Below are 7767 nucleotides of genomic sequence, written 5' to 3'. Positions count from 1 at the left end.
CTTGAGAGACCCTGTTTTGCTTCTCAGCACCCACATAATGTTCCACAACCATCCATAACTCCAGTTCCATGCAATCCAGTACCCTCTTCTGGTCTCTGAAGGTATCCACCATGCATGTGGTCACATCTATGCAGACAGACAAAGCACTCTCTCATAAAATAAATAAATGTAATTTTTAAAGTAAAGAGAAAGATCAACTATCCACTTACTAATTCCATAGCCTATAAAGTATTGGTACAAAGGTGGATGGCACAGTCCATGCTCTTACCACGATTCAATCTGATGCCACATCTTAGCTACAACTGCCATGGTGTGAAATCTGGAGAGAGTGGGTAAAGTGTCTCCCTTCCAAGCATGAGGACCTGAGTTAGGCCCTCAGATACAAAAAAAAAAAAAAAAAAGAGCATGATACTCACTTAAAACAATGTGAGATCTGGGCAGGCAGAGAGCGGTAGATCCCTGGGGACTCATTGGCCAGTAAGACTGGACCACCAGATGAGTGGCAGGCCAATCAGAGACCTCTCAGAGAAAAGTGAGGGTGTCCTCTGGCCCATACAAGAGTACCTACCCAAGCACGTGTGTATTCATACACACACGCATACACATATATACACAAGTACCATGTGCTCTTTCTGGACAGTCAGCAGCCCCCCCCCCCCCCCCCCCCCGCGCCTTCTCCACTTCTGATAATCTATTTGTCATGGAAGAAAGGAAAGTAGCCACTCTGCCACCTTACAGACCGGAAGCTGAGGTTGAGTCCTCCCATCCAACCACTTGATACGCCAGGAGTCCTCTACCTCTGGAACAGTTTCTGATTTACAGCGATGGAAGAAGACCATAGTGGTCCAACCCTCAAAACTGTATGCAAGGGCCTTTGAGCTTCAGAAGGCTCACCAGGTAGAAGCAGGGACTAAGAAAACAGCTCAGAGTGGGTTAGGTTATCTTTTCATAATTAATTAATATTTAGTTTCTATTTATTGCTATTTATAAGAATAATTCAGATTTAATACAAAGAATCGGACTATAAAGTCTTTTTATTTATTTATTTATTTATTTATTTATTTATTGGAGCTAAGAGTTGAACCCAGGGCCTTGTGCTTGCTAGGCAAGCGCTCTACCAATGAGCTAAATCCCCAACCCTAAAAAGTCTTTTTAAAAGGACAATGAATCAACCTAGAATCCCACCAGGCACAGATAACCTAACTGCTCTTGACATTTTATACATTTAGAGCCCACTTTTTTCCTATGGGTGTGGGTAGTTTTGTGAAGTTAAAAACTACATTGAACATGTACGTACCCTTCATCCTATTTTCCTTACTTTAAACTGTAAAGATTTTTCTCTGTCACTAAAGAGTCTGGAAAACACTAAGAAAAATGACCGAGTAACAGTCCAGCAGGTGGCATTGTAACTGACATGTGACTTATTCTAAAATTTAATATATTTAAAAATTAGCTCTAAAACTGTGTGCAGATCTTTTATAGTAGATGAGTAGTTACATGATGTTTTATGAGTGGTGAGGTTGTTTGTATGAAACTGAGAAACACGGCTTTGCTTATATCTTCCAAATACAAACCAAACAAAATCTCAGTCTAGCATTGCCCTGGGAGATGTAAGAAACTGAGCCATAAAAGGGGCACGTGGCAATAAACTAGTCTCTGAGTTCAAGAAGAAAGTTCATCACATGTGTTTATTGAAGGGGGTAGCTATATTTCCACAGAAGAATGCTGTGAACATTCTTTAATGTATTCAATTTAAAGCTAAGGTTGCTCCTTGAGCACAGGAATCTTAAAAGCGGTCATGCCTTTGCCCCAGATTCGCATCCTTAAGTCCAGCACTGGGAAAATGTTTCAGGGCATGTGGCATGGTTGCCCACAAATCCCAAAGGACAGCTGAAAACGGAAGGTACATAGCCAATTGTCTGGCTGTTCTAGAAAGTACACACACACACACACACACACACACACACACAGAGAGAGAGAGAGAGAGAGAGAGAGAGAGAGAGAGAGAGAGATGCAAACTCTGGCTATTCCAGGAGCTGAAGCCAAGGCTATTTGGGAACATCTATGGAGAGCCTCACCAGGTTTGTCTGCCTGGGGACCCCTTTGCACACACAAGTATTAGATGCTTCCGGAAAGACACCTTTAATGCTGTGCAGGTAGGACACGGTGGAGTTAGAAACAGATGCTGCCCAGCATGCTGTAAAGCCTCCCTTTAGGAACAGCCTTTGTGGACGCTAAGAACCGTGTGACTTGGGTTTTCCAGAAGATGCTCAGCTGAGGGAGGTGTGCAAACACTTCCTGTTGGTCATCTATCAATCTCATTTTATTCTCTCCTTATCACAAAATTGAAAGCTGTAAGTTGAGCAAAGTAAGCCACAAACTGCCCTAGCAGCCCTAGGAACTCACTGAGTGATGGATAGTTGTGGGCTTAAAGCTTTCTATCTGACTTGCTCCTGGCTCTTCTATCAAGTCCTGTCTTGGTGACACTGTATAGAGATAGATTGGCAAGTATGCATCAGTGGCTTTTTATTTCAAGACACATTCTGCCTAAAGTCCAATGGCTCAGGTGGGAATTCTAGCCCCTCTATCACATGTTTAAAAACCCAATGCTTCTTTATCTGCGAGTCTGTCGAGGTGGCTGTCCATTAAATCCAATGGTCCATCATCGGATGGGACCTCCTGAAATGGCTTTTCATTAAATCATGGGAGTATTTGAGTCCATTTGAGAGCCAAGCTAAAGACTCTATGGTGTTTATCTGCCAATCACACTGCCCAGAGGGCTCTGCCCCCTCTCTCCTAGCTTCCTCCACAGAGACTCGTGTGAGCAGCATGCCTGGATCAGAGTTGGCAGGCAGAGAAATGGATGGAGACACAGCATGCCCTTCCTTCCAGGCCAGCAAAAACATGACTGATAGTCCACTGGTGAGATTGGACACTATCATGGACTCCCAGATTTAATGCGAACACTTCCCTCAGCTTTTAGATGACCACTCCATGCAGGCCAGGTCACTCTGCTGTTTGCTGCCTTACTTATTTCACACTGATCCTCAGCCAACTCCCTTAGCTTGCTTCAAAAGGGAAACTCCTTAACACCACATCTTAGACAATCACACAGACATTAAACAGACATAGATGAAGTAAAACACCAAAGTTCAGAATGGAAGTATAAAAGTTGGCATAGTTAACATGATGTAAAAGACATAGAAATTTTTAAAAAGTTAGCATTATGAATGAAAACAGTGCCATTGCATCAGAACTTGGCATTGAACATAAGGCCCTTATCCTGCAGCGAAGACCACCTCTAGAACAGTTGGATTTGGGGGGACTAAATGGGGTATGGCTTCCTCGTTTAGTTCCAAGATGGGAATATGGGATGAAATCAGCCTTCATGTGTTGGCTTTTGGGAAATTCTGGACTTTCTTGCTTGGTTGGACTCTTACTGGATCCACTATGCAGATGTAGAAAGTGAGGCCCAAGCGTGTTGAGCAAGCACTTTGCCCAGAGTCAGAGAAAGCTTGTGTTCACAGAAAGGCTTCCCTTAAGTGTGGCCACCTGGACCTCTGCTCTCTGCTTCACTCAGCCCACCTCACTGAGAAAGGCATGATAGAGAAGCTTTTGCCTGACATGTCCCTTTTAGAGTTGAGACGATGGTTTTAGAAGATGTTTGACAGTCTGGCCAAAGCCTCTTCGTGGCCATGCCTGAGCTGAAGTTAGAATTCCTTCCTGTGCCCTTTCTGCCCTCTCTAATGCTACCTGGGCAGCAGATGGGCCTGCTGGGACCTGGGCAATGAGTCTGCCTCTCCTCCTTTCTGTTCCCAGCAGGTCTCAGAGATCCTTTCTTGTTGGTATTTCTTTAAAATGCTAATCTAGGTCTTGGGGACTCATGGAGCCTTTTGCTCCCACAGAGCGTGGCCAACTGTGCACCAGCATGTGGAGCCTCACAAGTCCCCAGGCTGGTAGCAGACATACAGGGAGCTCTTTCCCATGTCATCTGGGACTCTGAGCACCTGCTGAGGCCAGGGACCCAGGAACCCCAAGATGTACCTCCACTGGGCTTTAAACACAGTGGGTGCAGCTGGCAGCTCGGCTCTGAGCCTCTCCCTGGAACTGGGTCGGATGCAGCACCAGACCAATGCAGGAGCTTTGAAGCAGCTTTGTGGATGGGCCCTGGGGTGATGGGCAAATCAGGATCTTCTCTAGGTTAGGGAGGCTGGTAATGATGAGGGAGGACAAGAGGCGGGTGTCACACTGTGCCTGGGTAGGAAAGTGGTGGGGAGGTGGGCAACATTCTAGAACAGAGGGGTGTAGGGAAAACAATGAGACACAGGGAGAACTGGAGAGAGCCAACAAACAAAGAGAAAAGGACAGGGAACCCCAGTGTTGTCACCTCCTCCTGGTGTTCTTTTCTCTAGCACAAATGGGTGTGGCTACAATAGAAGGGGCCCCAAAGCTTCCAAAGAATGAACTAGCAGAGACAGTAAAACGACAGGATCCTGCTAGCACATTTTGGGCAAGTCTCTATCTATCTATCATCTGTCTATCATCTATCTATCTATCTATCTATCTATCATCTGTCTATCATCTATCTATCTATCATCTATCTATCTGACATTTATCTATCATCTATCTATCTATCTATCTGTCATCTAACTATCTGACATTTATCTATCATCTATTATCTATCTATCATCTATCTGTGATCTATCTATCATCTATCTATCATCTATCATCTATCTATCTATCTATCTATCAATCATCTATCTATCTATCTATCTATCTATCATCTATCTATCTGTCATCTATCTACATAGCTATCTGTCTACCATCTACCTATTCGTCTCTCACTTCCTTTCTCTCACTTTCTCATTTTCATTCTCTCTTTCCTTTCTCAGGAAGAATGCATGCTTGAGATGCAGCATGTGCCTGCTGAGCACATCCTGGGGCACCCCTACAGCATCAACAGTCCAGTCACATAACAAATCAGTTGTACTGGCTACGGGGGAGGGACAGGAGACCCCTGCGCTGTGTGTTAGGAGAGGAGACACGACAAGAATGTCCTTCATTGTGCTCTCATCACCACCAAGATGAGGATTTGAAAGATTAAGAGCCAGCAGGAACAGTATCCAGAAGTTATATCCCAGGCAGGAGAGCCTACAAGCAGCCAGGCAGACTTCGTACCAACATCAGTGGTTTTAAATGTGACATCTTTCATCAGAATCCCCCCTGCCTGGACCTCCTTGCCAGGAAAGAGACCAGGACATTGGCCTCTCCTGATGAGTGGATAGTGCTTTACAACCAAGGGAAGAATGGGAGGCCAGTATCTCCATATGTCCTGTTCTGCTACTCCAGGTTCTGGGGTCTACAAAGGAAAAAAGCATTCTTTATTTATAAGGAAGAGACTTACTAAATACCTGCCACTGTTCCTCAGGCTTGGCAGTACTGACAGTTTCCCTGAACAGGGTCTTTTGTTCACAGCTGCTGTCCCCACCATAATGAGGATCCCAAAGTGGAGAGGCCCTGTGGAGTAAAATATGTGATAACATAGCCCTCATGCTTCTGCACACAGCTGGATTCAGATGTCATCTCTGCTCCTCTCTCTAGTTATAGGGAGTAGATTAGGTTTCTCACTTACTCAAATTTCAATATCCTCTTTTCTAGAACAGGGAGAATAAAATGGCCTCCTTAAGGAACTAGTGTGAGGAACCAAATGGAATATCCCAGGTATGGTTCTTAGTATGGAGTCTGGTACACAGTAGGTGTTGGCCTTTCGCTGTCCTGACCACCACTACTAAAGGCAGAAAAGTGATCATGTAGACCTGTCGCCATGATCTCTGCATCTCCATTCTCTGAAGCATGCAGAGAATTAACACCCTCTACTCTCATAGATAACAGTCATGACTTCCTGCCTCAACTCAGGAGTGGTCTTCTTCATTTTCATGCATTTGCTGCTCAGTGTTGTTTCTCCCTCCTGTGACAATAGGCTTGCGAGATTCTTTTGTTCCCTTTTCCAGAAGGTTTTCTCTCCTCTCTTCTCCCAGGGGCCGTCCAGTTCTCTTGTGCACAGAGGATCGGTCTCAACAGCAATGAAACTTCTACAGAATCAAAAGCAAAAGCAAAGGCTGGCCAATGAGATGGAACCCATACCTGGCACTGTTATAGGACCATGAACCTGCATCTAGATAGGTTATAGGCCTATTATTATCATTCTGCTAAATGGACATAACATTAAATGACTTATTGTTATAACCCATAGATCAATGCATCTCTCAGCCCCTGCCAGAGAAGCTTCTCCTTGCAGTAGATGGAAATTAGCATGGAAATCTTCAACTGATCAATGTGCAGAAAATAAGAGACCATAGAGTGCTCAGTCCTACACAGGTTGTATGTATCACACCCAATTCTCCAAGGCTGAGAGATCTTCTTGGAAGAAGTGTCAGAGAGATCACACAAGCCAGAGGTAGTGGGTAATTGCAAAGAAACTGTTTTCCAAACAGAGTAAGGACATAGTAGCATGTATGAGCTTACAGTGATTGTGACAGCCCGTGAAAGACCTATCCAAGTTCAAGCCAGACAGTATCCCAGCACAAAGCAGGGGAGGTAAGTGGGAAGTTCCACTCTCGCTGAGGACATATTGACATTTGATGGCAGCTGAGAAAGGGAGAGTCAGTTGTCTTTGGTGGTGTGATCTCCCTGGAAAGTCAAGCGCATTCCATCCAGGGCACACCCTAAAATCAACAAAGACTTGACTTGATAGGAAAAGAACAAGAAGACTCAGATTTGGGTAGGTAGAAAGGTAAAGGGTAGAGAGGGTAGATATTGGAGGAGTCAGGGCAAGTCTGATCAAAATACACTATATGAAACTCTCAAAGTACACACACACGTTACTTAAAGGAAATGTGATAGAGAAACCAAGTTCATTGTGTGACTTCTGCTGGGGAGACAAGAACTAACAACTATTCACCCCAGATATGGGAACCAACCATCTAAAGAAACATTTTCCCCCAATCACCTTTAGTAAGCCAGTGAGTTTAACAGGGTTTCTTATAAAAGTATGGATGAGGTGTTACTTACAGGAGCAGAGATGACTCAAAGGCAGATTCTGTATCACTGAAATGCCCACCCCAGCAGGAATGATGACTCACAGATGCTTTATCCCTGGAGCTCCCTGCAGGATTTGTCAGAGAGCATCCTCTCCCCAGCAATTGCTACTGCGTAAATAACCTTCAAAAGGAGCATCATGAGTCTTATAAGTTTCAGGGGCTCAATGAGACTTGCAAGCTGTGTTTATTTCCTGAAACTTAATGGAAATATGTTAATTAGAACTGGGAAGAAACAGCTACACAACAGACCTATTATCTTTTTGTGGTTGTTATAACATCAACAAACACAAGTATATCTTGGTCATCTAATACGTACACAAAAATGTTTTAATTACCATGAATAAAAAGAGAGATGACACATACTCAGTTCAAGATGAAAAACCCATGGGGAAATATCCACATCATGAGCCAATGTCTAGAGACAGAATGAAGGCAAACTTAGGTGAGACTGCCATTAACTTGTGGCAAATCCTTAATATGATAGAGACCACAAAACTAACACATTTAAAATTATTTAGAGCCATAAAAGAACATAAAAGAAAAAAAGGGACAAATAGGAACTACAGACTTTTAAAGTATGGCCACAGAGGAGGAGAATTAGCATATTAGATCCAGCTAGCTTCAGTGCCTGGGCAGATAGGAATAAGGCTGAGAAACATACTCTATG

The sequence above is a fragment of the Onychomys torridus genome, chromosome 9 (genome assembly GCF_903995425.1).
Source record: "Onychomys torridus chromosome 9, mOncTor1.1, whole genome shotgun sequence".
NCBI classification, from domain to species: domain Eukaryota; kingdom Metazoa; phylum Chordata; class Mammalia; order Rodentia; family Cricetidae; genus Onychomys; species Onychomys torridus.
Note: the sequence above shows the minus strand (reverse complement) of the source record.